The 18949-nt window shown below is 45.1% G+C and overlaps 1 protein-coding gene across 5 annotated transcripts in view; it reads left to right on the top strand.

Moving 5' to 3' along the window:
- The window catches only part of SGMS1 (sphingomyelin synthase 1), a 287713-nt gene that overhangs the window by 136574 nt on the left and 132190 nt on the right, over positions 1-18949 (top strand). For all 5 annotated transcript variants that reach the window (XM_047088742.1, XM_047088747.1, XM_047088743.1 and 2 more), the window contains one exon: positions 4939-5083. The gene's annotated coding sequence lies outside the window, so the exon portion shown is untranslated. The remainder of the gene's footprint in view (positions 1-4938; positions 5084-18949) is intronic.

The raw sequence follows: 18949 nt of genomic DNA, 5'->3' as shown, positions 1-18949 counted from the left end.
TCTCTTTGTGTTTCTGTTCTACTTTCTGAGAGATTTTCTTAGGGTTATTGGACTTTTAATTTCTGCCAGCATGTTTGTGATTCCACACTTGATTTTTATTGGTCTCTGAATATTTTATTTTAAAAAATAGAATGCTGTTCCTGTTTTATGTGACTAGGGACGGTTTGTCTGGGGAAAAGATCTGGGGTTCTAATTACCCCCCTCTTTCTTTCTTTCTTTCTTTCTTTCTTTCTTTCTTTCTTTCTTTCCTTCCTTCCTTCCTTCCTTCCTTCCTTCCTTCCTCCTTCCTTCCTTCCTCCCTCCCTCCCTCCCTCCCTCCCTCCCTCCCTCCCTCCCTTCTTCTTGCTTGCTTGCTTGCTTAAAACAAAATTTATTTTACCTTTTAGTTCTGTAGGTGAGAAGTCTGATGGGTCTCACCGGGCCTCAGTTAGGTGTCTACAGGCCTTCCTGGCGGCTCCAGAGGGGAATGTGCTCCTGAGCGTTTTCTCACTTCTAGAGGCCCCCTTCCAGGTGGGGGCCTCTTTACAGGAGCAGTAGCAGGTCAAATACACCTCGTACTGCATTACTCTGACCTCTTCTGCCTCCCTCTGTCACATTTTAGCACCCTTATCATTACATTGGACCCACCTAGATCATCCAGGATTATCTCCCCCCACTTTTTTTATTATGGTAAAAAACACAAAGTTTGCTATATTAACCATTTTTAAGGACCTGGTACAACAGTGTTACCTACATTGACGTTGTTATGCAACAGCCCTCCAGAACTTTTTCATCTTGCAAAACTGAAACCTTGTATCCATTGGTACAGTTCCCCTTTTCTCCCTGCCCAGGCCTCAGGCAGCCACTTGTCCTCTCCCTGTTTCTAAGAGTCTGACGGCTCCAGATGCCTCATGTGGGTGGAACCTTCCAGTATTTGTCTTTGAGTGACAGGCTTATCTTACTTAGCATGATGTCCTCAATTCCTTTCCTGTTATAACCTGTGACAGGATTGCTTCATTTTTTTAAGACTGAATAATACAGCATTTTATGGCTGTCACACTTTGTCTTTATCCATTCATCTGCTGATGGACATTTAGGTTGCCTCCACCTCTTGGCTGTTGTGAATAGTGCTATGGTGAACGTGGGTGTGCAAATACCTTTTTTAAAAAATTAATTTATTTTTTATTAAAATTTTTTTTCCGATTTTTAATTCAACTGTAAATAGCACACAGCGTTACATTAGTTTCAGGTGTACAATGTGGTGAGTCAACATTTCTGTACGTTACTCAGTGCTCATCGTGATAAGTGTCCTCTTACTCCCCTTTGCCTGTTTCCCCCATCCCCCCCCCACCTCCCCTCTGGTGACCATCAGTGTGTTCTCTGTAGTTAATGAAGAGTGTGTTTGTTCGTCTCTTTTTCTTTGTTCGCTTGTTTAGTTTCTTAAATTCTACATATGAGTGACATCATATGGTATTTGTCTTTCTCTGACCGTTTCGCTTAGCATTATACTCTCCAGCTCCATCCGTGTTGTTGCAAATGGCAAGATTGCATTCTTTTTCACGGCTAAATAATATTCAATCTCACACACACACACACACACACACACACACACACACACACATACACCCCATATCTTCTTTATCCATTCATCCGTCAGTGGACACTTGGGCTGCTTCCATAGTTTGGCTCTTGTAAATAATGCTGCTGTAAACATAGCAGTGCATGTATCCTTTCCACCTAGTGTTTTTGTATTTGGGGGGCAGATACCCGGTAGTGCAATTACTGGATCATACGGTAGTTGTGTTTTTAATTTTTTGAGGAACTCCCGTACTCTTTCCACGGTGGCTGCGTCGGTTTGCACTCCCACCAACAGTGCACAGGGTTCCTTTCTCTGCACATCCTCGCCAACACCTGTTGTTTCTCGTGTTGTTGGTTTAGCCATTCTGACAGCCATCTGTGTGATGGTAGCTCAGGGGGTGTTCGTTTTCATCTCCCTGATGCTGAGCGATGCCGAGCATCCTTTTATACTCTTGTTCACCATCTCTGTATCTTTTCGGGAGAAATGTCTGTTCAAGTTCTTGGCCTGTTTTTTGTTTTTTTTTTTAATTGGGTTATTTGTTTTGGGGGTTAACTTGTAGGAATTCTTAATATACTCTGTGTACTAACCCCATTATAGTATACGTAGTTTGAAAATAATTTTCTTCCTTTTCATTGGCTGCCTTTTTCCTGATTGTTTCCTTTGCCAGGCAGCGTTTTTAGGTTTCACGTTGTCCCATTTGTCTATTTTTGCTTTTGTTGCCTGCACTTTTTGGTGTCCTACACAGTTAATCGTTGCCAAATCCAGTGTCCTGAAGCGTCCCCCCGGTGCTTTCTTCTAGGAGTTTTATTGTGTCGGGTCTTACGTGTAGGCCTTGAATCCATATTCATGGTGTCCGGCAAGGGTCTAACTACTCCTGATGCAGACTTCTCCCCTGCCCCTCATTTTAACCCCTTCCCCTCTCCTGCCCAGGAACCACCGCCCTCGTTGCTGAGCCTCTCGGGAGCGGTCAGCGGGCTTTTGTTTCCTGCCCGGGCAGTGAGCTTCCTGCTCTGCTCTGCTCAGCAGTCACATCTCTTGTCCGCTCCAATATTCTTTTCTGTTCTCGTTGTCCTTCGGGATTTTTCTCTTTTTTTTCTCTCGTTACTGTAATTTTAATGGGGATTTAGAGGGAAGCAGAGATAAACGGCCCTATTCCCTTGGCCATCTATCACTCCCCAAATCCAGATTGATTTTTAAAATGATATTTAAAAGACTTTTAAAAAATGTTATCTCATAAATGCTATTGTTAGGTTATACCTCCAAAAAAAAGAAAAAAAAAAGGTTCAATCTACTCTCCTTTGTTTCCTTTTTGTTAAAATGTCTAAGGCTAGCATTAATTGAAATAATCTTCCCAAACGTTTTTAAATTCAGAATAAACAGATTTTTGTTCATAACGTGAGGTCTCGAATGTAAGATGATACCATTTCCTGAGGTATAGTTTTCTTATGGGGCGAAAATCCTTGATTTATTCTTAGGTGTATACACCATATGTTGGTATGATCAGGAGACGATGTTCTTTAATGTAAATGTATTTTACTCGGATGCATCCATTGAACACCTGTAAGCCGAGGTAATGGCAAGCCTAATTTTTATTTGTTTTTCTAGTTAGTTTGTGACAGCACCTTTCTTTGTGACCGTATACACGTTCCTCGACTTACAGGGGGGTTGCATCACGATAAACCCATTGTAAGTTGAAAATATCGTTAAGTCAAAAATGCATTTGATACGCCTAACATACTGAACATAGCTTCGTCCAGCCCGCCTTGAATGTGCTTATTTAAAACACTCGTGTGTGCCTACAACTGGGAAGAATCCTCTAGCACAAAGCCTATTTTATAAGAACGTGTTGAATAACTCGTGTAAGTTATTCAGTGTCGAACTGAAATTGAACAGCAGAAGGGTTGTGTGGGTACAGAATGGTTGTAAGTTCCCCTCGCAGCTTGTGGCTGCCTGGGCACCGAGGCTCGATGCCACCTTGGCACCGGAAAGAGCATTCTACCGCACATCACTAGACCAGGCAGAGGGCAGAATTCAAAGTATGGTTTCTACTGAACGTGTATTGCTTTGGCACCACGGTAAAGTGAAAAACACCGGAACTTAAGCCATCATAACCCAGCAGGCATCCGCATTTGGTTATTTACAGGTGTAGCACTATTTCTTACTATTTCGTGACGGGATAAAGAGAGGTTAGACTGGGCACTGCCTGCTGTGAGTAGGTTCTCAGGGCTGTTAAGAGTGGTTTCTTTTGTTCCAGCAACTGTTTGCTCACATAGTTAATTCTGTTGAGAAGTTCAAGATTTCAGCTACCCTGCTTGCTGCATGGTCCTCGGATTTTTATCCTCGGGTCCAGGGATGGGCTTCAAAAAGTTTAAGGTCTTTTTGAAAATTTGACTGGTATTAGAATAGGCTTCGCTTTCATTAGCTGGTCAGTGATGCAGGGCTCATGTGATCCTGCAAAGGGTTGAGGACCCACTTTTAATAGATTGTTTTAGAGAGAAAAAAATAGAATGCCACTGATTAAATTAAATACGATTACAATAAGATGATGTGTTGCTGACTGCCATTGGATTGCACGTCCTTTCACGGGGAAGTGCAAATGGCTGTAAATGAGGGACCGAATGAAGAATGCTCTTTGTCCTTTGTCAGATGCAAAACATCTCCAGCTTCCTGGTTATGCAAAAGCCCCGCTACACATGTGTAACCAGAAGAGGGGGCATTTATGAGAGTCATGTTTTGGCCTCAGAGCAATGAGCCCCCTTTTAATCTACCTGTAGAGGGTAACTTAGTAGTTACCCTTTGTTTTCATCCCGAAGCTGCTGCAGTTAATTTGTGAAAATCAGTTATTTGTTGACAATTAAAGAATGTAGATAAATATATAAAAGGAGAGATGCGTGTACGACATAAAGAGTTGCAGAGTTTAGTTTTCAATTAAGAAAAGATGGTTGGGGGGGGAGTGTGGCGCCTGAGTGGCTCAGTTGGTTAAGCGTCTGACTCTTGATTTCGGCTCGGGTCATGATCTCGTGGTTCGTGAGTTCGAGCCCCACATCAGGCTCTGCACTGACAGCACAGAGCCTGCTTGGGATCCTCTTTCTCCCTCTCTCTCTGCCCCTCTCCCCCAAATAAATAAATAAACTAAAAAAAAACCAAAAGATGGGATTTAATATAATATATATTCATGGCACGCACAAAAAAGCTTTAAAAAAAGAGAAAGAAGAGGGTAGGAGTTTAGGGAAGGTCAGTTGTGAATTTTTTGTTTCCGATCTAATACTAATGTTTTTACTGACAGTGACATAAACTGGATTTGTAAGGTGTCTTTCAGCTCGAGAGTCTTATGGTTCCATTTTCAAAGTGGTTAAGCTTAAGTTGCTCCTTGATTCTAGGTACATCACTGAGATTTTGGGGGTTGCACGAAAGCGTCTGGTTGGGTGAGTTCTGAAAGAAGAGACAAGGCCCTGCCCGAGGAAGCCTACCCGAGAGTAACTGCAAAGGAGCCTGTCAGTAGCTGCAGAACAGCAGCAGTTGGAGGTACGTCACAGCCAGAATTGGGGTCCGGCCTGCTCTGCTTGGTCTCTGGAAGGGAGGCTGTTCTTAGGGCAGGGCCTCACTCACCTCTGGCCTCAAATGCAACTTAACTGAGTAGGGGGATGTTGCTCTGATCTCCTCCTTGAGCAGCTCTGACTGGGGCCCTTCCTGTTGCCCGAAGAACAAGAAAGACCATAAAGGCAACATGCAACTCCGGGTAGATGGGAGTGATAACACATTTCTGGCCAGAGACCTCCCTGCCTTTTATTGTGGGAATGCGGAAGCCAGTTTCAAAGCTCAGTGTCCTTTGGACCAGCTCTTCCTTACTGGCTTTACTCTTACCCTGAAGGACATCAAGGCTGTATCTGATTGGGTAGTGGCTGCATCAAGTTGACTGATGCCCTGTTGGTCATGAACTTTGACCTGCTTTGACACCCTCCTCCCCCACAGTTATGTTGTGAAGTGGTTACCTTATTTCCTTGCTTGTTGCCTTTAATTCTTATCTCTTCAGTAATGTTTATAGTCAAGGTCAGGGTCACCCATTATTTCATATCCTGTGACCTTCAGTGGCTGTGTGGCTTTTGACGCACTCGCTCTTTTATCGTGGAATAGCCCAAGTCACGTCATGTGTCACTTTGATCCTTCAGGGATCTTTGTTTCTGTTTTTATTTTCGGTAGTGGAAATATTTTGTTTTTATTTTGGGTACTGTCAGCGCAAAGCCCACCGTGGGGCTCGATCTCACAAACTGTGAGACGGTGACCTGAGCCAAGATTGAGAGGCGAATGCTCAGCCGGCTGAGCCACCCCAGCAACCCTTGGTTTTCTTTTAATCTACCAACGTAGAACACAGTAGACGTGCCTGGGCCAGGTATTTTACATCTTTGGTCCTCACACTGTCCTGGGAATATTAAACAAGTCCCATTTCCCAGATGAGGATACGGAGGTTCCAAGTGGTTCAGTAACTGGCCGGCTGTTTCCCACCGCGTACCTGGCAGAAACCGCATTTGGCAGTAGGTCTGTCTGTCTGTCTGTTACTCCACGACGCGGAGACAGTGTACCATGCCATCCCCCTTCTTGAGCCAGGATTTGACAAATAGCCTGATGCTTGTGGAAATCGTCCGCTCTCCTTTGTCCACCATCGTTTGGCACTTGTTCCCAACGCATGGCACGCTTACTTGGTTTATGGTTATGTTTGCGACATGTAAGGAGCAGAGTGAGGTTTAACGTTTTTCAACGGTTACTGTTTCATAATTTTTTTGAGGATGTATTCCTGGTATGAGACGTTATTAAACATGTCCCTTTCGAAACATAGGCTCTCACGCCTTCACAGGTCAGTTCAGAGTTGACCGTGAGGCCAGTAGAGCAGGTGGGAGTGGACTTTCATCGTCCTGACGCAGCCCTGTTGTGTCTGTGGCATCGTGTCACCGTCACCTGGACCCTTCCGGTACACAGTTAGGGAAGATGACACAGGAGAGAGATGCTGTTCTGCCAGAAGTCCTGGCTTGTAGTTCACAGAGGCTGTTCTGCAACCCAAATCCTTTGAAATGTAGACCGTCTGTTCAGGTGCTCAGTGTTGGCCGAGTGGTCACATCAGTGTGTACAGCTGGGACGTTGTCCTGAAGGATGTGAGTCTTAAGTTTGAGTCTGTTTAAGAATAAATGGAATCTACGTGGGTTTTTTTTTTTTTTCAATAGTGGGCTACATGATTTGAAAATCTGTGTATTTGGGCTTCTGAAGTATTTTTAATTTGATTAGTAGATGCTGTATAGACCCATAAATGTTTTATTTTATTTTATTTTTTTTATTTATTTGAGAGAGTGCGTGCACGTGAGCGGGGAAGGGGCAGAGAGAGAGAGAATCCCAGGCAGGCTCCACACTGTGTTGGAACCCGACGCAGGGCTTGAACCCATGAACCGTGAGACCGTGACCTGGGCTGTCACTTCACCGACTGAGCCACCCAGGTGCCCCCGACCCATACTTAAAATCTTCACTAAAAGCCTGGGAGGTGGCTGGGAGGTGGGTGTGGTCTACCTTCTTTGAGAGGCGAACCAGCCCAGGCAGTGACCTTGTGAAACCTACCCGCCCCTCCCATCAGAGACTGGTGGAGCCCTCACTCCCAACTCCATACAGGTCTGATTTCACAGACTGTGATTTTGACAATTACCCATCCTGGCTGATTACACACAACGGTGACGTTTAGACTGCGGATGCGTCCAGGAACTTCTTTATGCTTTGCATCAAAGGCAGTCTTCTAACAAACAGTTAAATAAGCCTCATCGCCACAGTGGCGAAGCCTTCTCGATGGGGCTGGTGCGTCCCTGGTGAGACTGGGTCATGTGGTTTTCCGGGACCGCCTGGCCCTCGAGAATTGGGCACATGTGTCACACGTGCTCTGGCCGCACGTGTTTCCCACAGGCCTTCTGTGCTGCGGTGGCAACCGGTTCCTCTCCCCTGCGCAGCTGCTTCTGAAGTACTTGGGCCACACAAGCACACAGGTAAGGGCCACGTTTTATAGGAATCTCAAAACCTACAAAATATGCACACCTCGAAATTTCAGGTATGCGGTGTCAGTGTCACTATAAGTGAAATTCCTTTTTGTTTCTAAATGTATTTTTCCCCTGGTACTATATCGATAAGCTCAAATAACAAAATTCAAACCACCACGCAGAGGTAGGCACCAAGAGATGATATTTCGATGCTTCCAGATTTTAGTCCTAGGAGTGAGTAGATTTATTAAAAAGAACAGAATTAGAACGATAGTGTTATGGATCCATTTTTATTTATGGCTTCAGTGTTTTCCCCATGGTTTAAAATTTTCTTTTGCAACATGCTTAAAAGGGGCTGAAAAGTGCTCTGTGTGGGTAATACCAGAAGTGATCCCATCCTGTTACTTGATAGACCTAATCCTTTTTCAGTTCAGTTAGTACCTCTCCAAATCAGGCCACGGTGATGGGAGAGTATTAAAATAAACATAATTGCCAAAAGCTTTCCTGCGTCCTGTAAAATAACTAATGATGGTTAAGTCTAGGGGATGAGGGGCGCCTGGGTGGCTCAGTCGGTTGAGCGTCCAGCTTCAGCTGAGGGTCATGATCTCGCAGTTCGTGGGTTCGAGCCCCACATCGGGCTCTGTGCTGACAGCTCGGCGCCTGGGGCCTGCTTTGGATTCCGTGTCTTCCTCTTTCTCTCTGTCCCGCCCCTCTCTCAAGCTCTGTCTCTCTTTTCTCTCAAAAATAAATAAACATTAAAAAAAAAAAAAAGGACTCGGGGATGAGAAGACCCAGATGACATCTGCTGCCACATTGTGCAATGAACACAACTTGTAGATTTCCCAGTACAAATGCCATGCATGAAGGGAACACTGGGAATTCTCTTCTGACCCGGACGCTTTGCAGCCTACTTTTTTTGTGCACTGAGGTGACCCACCTTTGACAAGTAACTGGTTTTTCCGTACTTACACGAAACTGTTCAACTTCTGATTTGCAGATATCTCGCCCTACCAGTTGCTTACTTTATTTGATGCTTCGTGCACTAATTGAGCACATCCCCCCTCTGTTTTGGGCTCTTTCATATAGGTTACACCCTAGGGCAGACAGCTGCACTGACCTGAGGAAGCCGCAGGCATCCTCAGTGATGCTGCTTTTCCAGTTTCCTGGAGAGACATTCACAGTGCGGTGCTGGCATGGCTTGTGAACCGGAGTTCTGTGTTCTGTGGGGAACGGGAGTCCTCCAGCTGGGATGGGTGACCGTGTAATGGAAGTACCCTGCCAGGAACAGGCTTCTGGGAAGCGGGGACCATAATGTACTGTTCCTTATGGTTCTCGTATAGACATCGTTCCGAGATTATCACCATCGCCATCATCGTCTCAACCAGGCCAGTGCTTTCCAGACATGGTTCCTTACTGCCCTTGGGATTCCGGTGTGCCTGGGGGCGGGGGTAGGGCTGCGGGAGGACAGGGCCTTCGACCTCCTGATTGTCCCATCAACCAACAGCTCGGCTTCCGTATGTTTCATCCCTGAACCTCCACAAGGTTTTGTTTAGAGAAAGGATTCTGCTGCTCAAGGAAGTAAAGACTGAGGGTCACTGTGGCCTATAGAACTTATGAGAGGTTGGAAAATAGAAGGAAAATCGATGTTCACATAGTGAATCGATGTTCACATTTCCCTTGTAGTGACACTGTGCTTCTTGGGTTTGGTACTTAACATAATCCCTCCAGTGGGAATTCCCATAGACCGAGCTAGCGGTTTCTGTAGACGTGTCTCAGAGGAAGTTCTAAGGTCAGCAGAGATGAAGGGGTAGTAGTCTTACAAGCACTGGCAGTAGAATGAATCTTTAGCGATGGGTTCAGCAGATCGTGGTAATTGTAACTTCTTAGGGGCGTAGGAGACTGCTTTCTCTGGGAGGGTTGATATGAATAGTAGGAAGATGTCCTTGCCGTCAGTGATGTGGTGCATGACATTGAGGCTGACAGTTTGTGAAATCTTCATGACTCTTTCTAGATTCTTTTAAAACATTTGGGTGGACTGTCCTAAATTGAAGATTGATATCCATGAGTCCCAGAACTGACCACTCCTGAATCAGTAACTTTAGCTGCGTTTGGGCCACAGCTCACTTGACTAAGTCAGGAACTTCCCTAAAGACTTTTGTAACCAGGGGAGAATGAGGACCTAAGGAATTTACGGTGTCTAATTCACAGTTGGCGCTCAGAATCCTTAGCCGATGGTTAAAAATATTAACTGATTACAGGATGGTTGAGGCAGGAATGTCCATATGTGAAGATCTTCACCTGAATACGTATTTGGTTATTCAAATGATGAGATTAGTTTTGTGAAAACTGGAGAGAAAATTCTTGCTTATCTCTATCAAAAAAGGGGTAAGTTATGCCCAATTTGCAAATGTAACAGGTGCATTAGAGTCAAATCGGGTCTGAGCTATCTACATACTTACTACCACAGCTTCTGGGCTATTTCCTGCCATGATGTAGGGATTTATTTTCTGTGTACTGTACAAGCCACTGCATGTGAATGAGTGGTACCCCCGGACTTGTGCAGAACTACAGCCCTGCGTATATCCATCCATCCACCCACCCATCATCCATCCATCCATCCACCCATCATCCATCCATCCATCCACCGACCCACCCACCCACCATAGCCATCCATCCATCCACCTACCCATCGTCCATCCATCCATCCATCCATCCACCCATCCACCCACCCACCCACCATAGCCATCCATTATCTACCCACCCACCCACCCACCCACCCTCCATCCATCCATCCATCCACCCACCCACCCACCCACCATAGCCATCCATCCATCCACCTACCCATCATCCATCCATCCATCCATCCATCCACCCATCTACCCATCCACCTACCCAGCATAGCCATCCATTATCTACCCACCCACCCACCCACCCTCCATCCATCCATCTACCCACCCACTCACCCTCCACCCATCCATCCATCCATCCATCCATCCAATAGCTGTTAAGCATCTCTGCTTTGTATCACACACTTCCGGGTACAAGCCTACAGTGGTGAGTAGTGCAAACAAGATCCCTTTTCTCGTGGAGTGTATAATCTAGTGGGAGCGGGTCAGGGTGATTCAGGGAGACAAGTGATACAGAGATAGATAAACAAGACTATTTCTGACACGGATAAGTGCTGTGAGGAAAATAAAATAGGGTAACAGAATTTTGGTGTAGGATAGACTGTTGTGAATTGGATCTAAAATGTACGACTTGTGTCTTGTTGGCTATTTACTTCTTGTACTACCCGTATTTTTATATTCACCGACTGTCTTCAGTAATCATGAGAGGACATGAGATCCCTCTGTGTTTTTTTGTGGGAACTAAGCTGTTTCTCAAGGGGCCAGCATTCAGTGGTGGAAACTGAGGTAACTTGGTTGTTAAAGTAGTTTGTGGAACTAGAACTAAAATGCTTAGTTGCTGACCCATAACATATAAAAAGAAATTTCAGATCCATCCCGGGAAGAAGTGTAATCTACTGCTCACAAGGGGGAAGACAGAGAGTTGGACTGATTCTCTCTTTAAGCGGCTTCTTGCTGCCCGTGTTCAATGGGTCACTGAATCTCACTGATTTGTTTCCTTTGCAGTGTCCCTCTCCTTGCCTGCCTTATTTTGTCTCTTTTCATCAGCTTGTCCCCACTCTGGTAAGGTCCTTGTTCCTGTAGGCTGGTCTTCTTAAATGGCCTTCCCCTGGGTGTCTCTGCCTCTGGTCCAGCTGATGGTTTAGTTTTTCTGATGCTGCATTCATAATTCTGTTCCTGTCTTTAGAGCCTTTAGGGATGACTGTCCCCTTGTTTTGTGATAAAAGCCAGACTCACTGGCTTGGCATTGGAGGCCCTCAATGATCTGGCTCCAGTCCATCTTTCCAGCCTCATTCCTGCTCTTGCCTAATGCAGACCTTTGGTTCCACCCAGATGTTCTGCCCCCTTTGTGCCTTCGCTCAAGCTGCTCTGTGAGACTCATTCCTTTCATTTTGTGCCTGCTTGACTCCCATGTGCTGTTCTACATCCAATTCAAATAGATCAGCTCTCTCTCTTTCGGGCCACTTTAAAGATTCTGTTTTGTCTTTGGTAGTCCTGGTTTGCTTACGTCCAAGTGGGGAGTTCTCTTTCCTTTCCTTTTCCTGATTATGATTTTTTAGATTTTTCTGAATCTGAAGATTGAAGTTAGGAGAATTTTACCATTATTTATCAGAATAATGCCTCCTCCTCATTTTTTCCAAGAAATTCCACGAGACACATTACACAATCTCACTTCCTGGTCTGTGTCCCTTTTTTGTATTCTTGTTATCTTTGTCCTTGTGTGTCCATTTCTGGACTGTTTCTTGGCATTTTTGTCTTTTGGTTCACCAATTTTTTTCCCCAGTTTATTTTTAATCTGTTCAGATCGTTCTTTGTAAGAAAGGGATTTTTATACTTTCAAATTTTATTTTATTTTAGTTTTTTTAGTTTTTTTCTATCTCACTGCTTTATCTCCAGAGCCTAGAGAAAGGTGCAACGTCTAGTAACATAGGTGCTCAGTAAATATATGTGTTTTTTTTTTTTTATTTTTAACTGTTATTTTTGGTCCTCTCGTAAGTTAACTTGGTAATATTTTTTTATTAAAAAAAATTTTTTTTTACTGTTTATTTTTTGAGAGAGAGAGAGAAAGAAAGACAGAGCATGAGTAGGGGAGAGGGGGGGCAGAGAGAGAGGGAGACACAGAATCCGAAGCAGGCTCCAGGCTCTGAGCTGTCAGCACAGAGCCTGATGCGGGGCTTGAAGTCATGAACCATAAGATCATGACCTGAGCCGAAGTCGGATGCTTAACCGACTGAGTCACCCAGGTGCCCCCAACTTGGTAATATTTTTTAAATAAATATTTTTTAAATAAAAAATAAAATTTTTTAAATAAAATACTTTTTCAAACTTCTCTTATTTATTGAGATATATTAAATATGTTTATTTTATGTCGGCTTCCAGTATTTGAATTTCCAGTATATGAAGTCTTTTCAGTTGGGATTCATTCGCCTGTGTCCATTGGCACTCACTCATGGTGACTTACTTCCTTGTGTGCTTGTGCCCTATTGACTGTGAGCTCATGTTCATTGGCAGTTTTATCTGTGCAAGTTCTTTAAGACCTAGATCCAAGTATTTATACTTGTTTCTGCCGGGTACCCGTAAACATGTCAATTACACTCCCTGCTCGACGTTTTTTGAATTTGGAACTCAAAACAACAGAGTACTACTTGTTGGTTATGAATTCTCAAGTGGGATTTTCCACCTCACCTCACCCCTGTCCCCAAATGTACTCGCTTTAAAAAGAAGTCACCCGTGGGACTCCTGGTGGCTCAGTCGGTTAAGCATCTGACTTCAGCTCAGGTCATGATGTTGCGGTTCACGGTTCGAGCCCCACATCGGGCTCTGTGCTAACAGCTCGGAGCCTGGAGCCTGCTTAGGATTCTGTGTCTCCCTCTCTCCCTGCCCCTCCCCTGCTCATACTCTGTCTCTTTCTCTCTCTCAAAAATAAATAAACGTAAAAAGAATTAAAAAAAAAAAAAAGAAGTGACCTGTATCCTGAGGGCATAGTTCTGTGAGGCCCAGTGCGATGCAGGAATCTGTTCAACTCCCCCTGAGCTGTCCTGGGGTCTGTCTCCTCCCCTGTTCCATGTAGTGATTAGAATGGAGGGTCAGGGTGACCGAGGTTCTTGTCTTGGTACTTTCCCATTTCCCAGATTCCCCACTTTTACTATCTCTTACTTGACTGTCACCTCACCGGTGCATTTAAAAAGATGTTGTATTTTCTTCTTCTTCTTTAGTTATTTTTGTCTCGGTGAGGGGGGTAGTTTAAGGTATCTGTTGTGTCATTCTGCGGAAAGGAAAGATCTGTTTTTGTTGCTTTGGTTTTAGTAAGTGCCTTTAATAGATAAAGTGGAAAGACATTTAGGGCAGAGCTCAAAGAATTATTAAAAATTGAGGTATAATCCCAGTTTCTCCTTTAGAGGGTCTGCCATACACTGTTGGATTAGGTCAGCAGTGAGTTGGAAAGTAATACCTTGTAATATGCTTCTGAGTTCCATAGACCTTGATGTCTCTGAGACATTACTTATTGAAATGAAGATTCATTTTTGTTCATTGAGTTGGTTAATTGTCTAATGTTTTACTATGTAATATAATTTTACCTTTTTTAAAAAAAGTTTATTTATTTTGAGAGAGAAAGAGAGCGAGTGAGGGAGGGGCAGAGAGAGAGAGAGGGAGAGAGAGAATCCCAAGCAGACTTCTCTGCAGTGTCAGCGCAGAGCCTGACACAGGGCTCAAAACTCGTGAACCTGAGCCGAAACCAAGACTTGGATGCTTAACCGACTAAGCCACCCAGGCCCCCCTAATTTTACTCTTCTGAGTGAGCTGTGATTCCTGAGTAACTCCTCCGATAGAAGGGGGTGTTATTTGTTATATTTTTGTTATGTGCTGTCTGCCAAGGGTCCACGTGCTGGCGTCCTGAGAGCCTCTGACGTACCTTGGTCTGTTTACTCAGTGTTAACACTTCATTCGATTCTAATTCAGAATATTATTCGTAAGTGAAAATAGTTGGAAGTAGTAGACTGTGCCGGTGATATAAACAAGAAACCAGTCAAGAAGAAATTGTGAATGTTACAGTTTTTTTTTTTTAACGTTTATTTATTATTGAGAGGCAGAGAGACACAGAGCATGAGCAGGGGAGGGGCCGAGAGATGGAGAGACACAGAATCTGAATCGGGCTCCAGGCTCTGAGCTGTCAGCACAGAGCCCGACGCGGAGCCCGAACTCACAAACTGCGAGATCGTGACCTGAGCCGAAGTCGGACGCTCCACCGACTGAGCCAGCCAGGCGCCCCAAATGTTATGGTTTTATATGCACAGTATGTAGACCTGCAGAGTCAGTTTTATGATTTGAAAATCCAGTCGGCTCTCTACTCTGGGAGTTCCCCGAAACAGAGGTGTGGCAGCAAGAAGCATCACCATCTGACAGAGATATGTAACATGTGCTCCCGACCCTGCGTGGACCACACACTCTGTTGTGAACTGTCATTTTCTCTTTTTGAGAATCCCATCTTAGGTTAGTTTTGCTGAAAGGGACCTGCTCTCTGGGTTACTGACCTCCCGTGTGTGGCCTCGGTCTGCCTTGCCCACGTTCGATAACAGTGTCCCGGAATCACCAATGTATCTGGCATGACTTAAGCCAATGAATAATTTTTTACACGTGTGTTATGGTGCTAAGCAAATGTTGAGTGGAAAAAAAGTTGATTTAAATTGGTAGAAAGCTCAAGTGCTGATGACAGAGCAGGGATAACAGTTGCCCGGTACAGCTCTGTATTTTGAAATCTTGAAAATTAGTCGTGTGCTTTACATATTTGCCACGAAAAGAAGCAGAAATGTGATATGGTGAGCATGCCAGCTGCATTAATAGCCTGTTTTGTCAGCCATAGACTTTTATGTAAGACCATATGATGGTTATACATTTTAAAATTGTTATTTCAAGGGCTTAGAGGAATTAATCTTTGTTACGGGTTTGTTTGTTTTTTTGAGTAACTGATTAGGAATTTTAATTTTACAAAACATGTTCACATAACGGATCTTCACATTGAGTCACAAAGAAATGGCTGTTTGTTTGTAAAATACTGTCGTGTTTACTCTGAATCGGCATTGGTGGAAATAGTTTCGAAGGTGGAAAATGGTTTGCGACTCACGTCATAAATATTTTTAAGCTGTTAAATTATTTAAACAGAGCATTCACTATTTATTTTTTGCTCAAAATTTGATTGCACAGACTTTTCTCAGAGTTTTCCTGTTCTTCTCTGTTGTATTTTTCATGCAGTGAATTCATTTCTGAAAATTGTATCCACGATATTTTAATTTTTGTTTATGTTTTATTGTTTCTATTTATTATTTATTTGGCAGAGGAGAGAGACAGAGAAGGGGAGAGAAAGAGAAAGGGAGAGAGAGAAAGAGAAAGATCTCCAGCAGGCTCCACGCTCCGCACGGAGCCCAACATGGGGCTCGATCCCATGACCCTGGGATCACGATCTGGAGCTGCAGTCGAGAGTGGGACGCTCAACTGACTGAGCCACTGAGGCGCCCCTTAATGATATTTTTTGTACAATAAATTAATTTAGGTTGACAAGGAAAGTTCATAAATTTAAAGGGACTTCTTAAGAAATCCGTTAGTAAAATGAAGAAAGCTTTTTTGATATGGAGAAGTCTTTTCTCTTTTTATGCAGGGGTTTTTAATCTTGGACCATTCCTTTGATAATTTATTTATATCACCTGCAGAGATGTGTTGGCTGTCTTTGTTTTGACTGTATATATTTATTTCTCCCTGTATTGATTTAGGAACGAAACCATAGTGGAAGCAAAAATTACATAAGAAATAGCTCATTTGCAGAATCTTTTTCTTCTAAAATGTTTGGTGGAAAAGTGTTTAATTATTACTGCATTCACTTACAAACTCCCACACCGCCAGAAAAGCCACCTTTAAGAAAAATATTTGAAGGCATGATTATTTTCCTGACATTATCACATTCCATTGTTTTTCTCTTCTGTCAAAATGAGTGAATCGAAATGGAATAAAACTGAGTGATCTTTCTCAGCGATGGGGCCCAGTGGTTGGGGGTGAGTAGCTGGGGGTAAGGAACACGTAACGAACACCCACTTGCAATCCAGGGTCTGTTTCCAAACTCTGTCCTGTCATAAACTTAGTTTCCTGTGAAGAGTGTGTGAAGTTCTTAGCCTTGTCGGGTAGGATAACCCAGAACAGTCTCACCGCACGGATTTATAGCTGTTATTTCCGCTTTACTCCTTAGCTCCTTAATCAGCTGTCCTGTGTCGTCTCTGACGTTGTTTGCTTTATATAAAAAGTACTCTGTGAACAGTTTCGGATAGTCTCTTCTCTAAACATAGTATCATCTGCAGGGTGCCTTTTTTTTTTTTTTTTAATGTTTATTTATTTCTGAGAGGGAGAGAGAGAGGGAGACACAGAATCTGAAGCAGACTCCAGGCTCCGAGCTGTTAGCACAGAGCCCGACATGGGGCTCAAACTCATAAACTGTGAGATCATGACTGAGATGAGGTTGGATGCTTAACTGACTGAGCCACCCAGGCACCTCCTGTGCCTTTGTATCCTAAGTCCTAGATCACTAATAAAAACCCTGGGACTCTGTAGGGATTTTCAAGAGCTTCCTTCATTCACCAAAGTTTTGGTGTCACCCTTACCTTCTAGGCCCTCCTTTAGATACTTTAGGTTGTGAACTTAAAGGAAGGCACCCCATGGGCTTGATGAGGGATTGCCTGGTCCCGAGCACCTCTTCCCCACTCCTGTCACAGCCCTGGGGGAGGGACAGCGAGTGACTGGCCCCTGTGGACGTCCTGCACGGTCCAGCAGGGTTTTGGGGTGCTGTCATGATAGGGGTCCCTACGTGCTGCTTTTCTTTCTTGCTCGAAATGAAGGAAAAAACTCCTTTCTCTTTTTGGAGAACACACTTGTCAGCCAACGTGCTGTTTATTGTTTCGTGACTTTGGTTTTAACGACTCTTAAGTGTCCCCAGCACTCATTCTCAGAATCCTGACCAGAATGATTCGCTGTGGGGTTTTCCAGTCAGGCTCAGTGAATTTCAGCAGCAGACAGAGCCTAGCTTGGTGTAACTGCTAACATCACAGTGTTGTTCCCTCTCGGAGCCAGTTTGTGCCAATGATAGTTAGTGTGTTAGCTGAGGTTTTGGAATGCAGACTGAGTAGACCAGTCGCTTTCCTTTGTGCTGGCCATGCGTTCTTTTCTACTTAAGATTTAAGTACGTAAGGGGTTAGGATGGGACTGAACTGGTTCCAGAGCCATTGCAGGGGCGGGGGTTGGGGGGGGGGAAACGCTCGTGGCCCGAAGATGTTGGCGCATTTCCAGGGAATTGTGAGCGCTGCTCTTGGGAAGACGTAAAGGTTGATGGCTTGGTGCCCTGGCTCCAGAGGGGCTCAGTCCACCAGGTGCTGTCTCCTTGCACTGGTAGCCTTTGTCACGGTGCTGCTTCCCCAGATTTATGGTTTCTCCTTCCAAGGGCTGGTTTGCATGTGGCCCTCCTGGCCTCTGCCTCGTCAATTGCGCCCTTGGTTTCTGATGCTGTCTGGGCCGGCGTCTCTGTTCATCTGCTCTAACGACCGGCCTGCGTGCCTCCTACAGAGGCCCCGATCTGGGTCCTGGGCTATGGCCCTGAGCCAGACAGCGTCCCTCCTCTCATTGCATCCGGAGGGGGAGAAGAGTCACGTGTGCCAGGTATTGGTGAGTTTTAGGAGGGAAAAGAAAGCAGGGCAAGCACGTGGAGGGACGGTCAGGATGGCATCTTTGATGCGGGGGTGTCAGTGCTCGCTGGGGGGCAAGCTGCAGACCCGGCGTATCTGACGGAAGTGTGTTTGAGGCCCAAAAACCGCAGTCGCAAAGACCCTCCTCCAGAAGAGCCTGCACTGGTGCCAGCCAAGGGGCCGGCGTGGCTGGACAGGAGTGAGCGAGGGGGGCAGTGAGGTGCGGGTTCAGGGAGGTAGTGAGTCCGGGCCCCACCGCACGGGGCCTCTACTCTTGGTCTCAGTGCGGCCAGAAAGTACCTGAGGCCCTAAGCACAGGAGCGCCGTGATCGGACTCAGGCTTCAAACGTTCTGGCTGCCGTGTGAAGGGCGTGACATAGGGGACCCGGGGGGAGGCGCAGAGGCCAGTTAGGAGGCTCTTGCCGGAGTGCAGGCCAGCCAGGGAAGCTTGGATAGGGAGCGGGGAGTGAAGGGTGAGCAGGACGTGGTCCGATTCTGGGGATACTCCTGAAGAAGGCTCACAGAATTCGGGTGTGGTCAGGTGTGGATTTGGGAGAAAGAGGCATTCAGGATTTCTCCAGAGATTTTGACCTGAGCTGCCGGTAGGCCGAGTTACCATTTACGGAGATGTGGGAAACATGCAGGAAGAAAATGTTGGGGTTGTGGGGGGCGGGCAAGTGCGTATGAGTTCAGGTACATAGCTTTTGGATATCGAAGTGGGCATACTGAGAGGGTGGTTGGCTGTCTGAACCTGAAGGCTCAGAGAGTCCCCCCTGGGGTTACCTTTTCACTGGCAGTTGTCCTTGGAGGGATGGTACTTAAAACCAGGGGCTTGGATGAGGCCACCCGAAGGGGTCCTTGGGCCTGTGTGGGGGTCTGCAGAGTCCAGACTTTTTACAGCAATCCTAAGACCTACAGTAGAGCTTGTCAGAGGCTGTGTGGGACGTCACAGCAGACTGAATGCGGACACAGACCTGGGAATCGGCCGTTTTCCATTAAGCTGGATATTAAAGAGATTTTCAAGAATGCAAATCACTG

This window comes from Lynx rufus, unplaced genomic scaffold, assembly GCF_022079265.1.
Source record: "Lynx rufus isolate CCGP_SWC_20201006 ecotype Redwood Valley unplaced genomic scaffold, mLynRuf1.p SCAF_25, whole genome shotgun sequence".
Taxonomy (NCBI): domain Eukaryota; kingdom Metazoa; phylum Chordata; class Mammalia; order Carnivora; family Felidae; genus Lynx; species Lynx rufus.
Note: the sequence above shows the minus strand (reverse complement) of the source record. Positions and strands in the feature narration are given on the sequence as shown.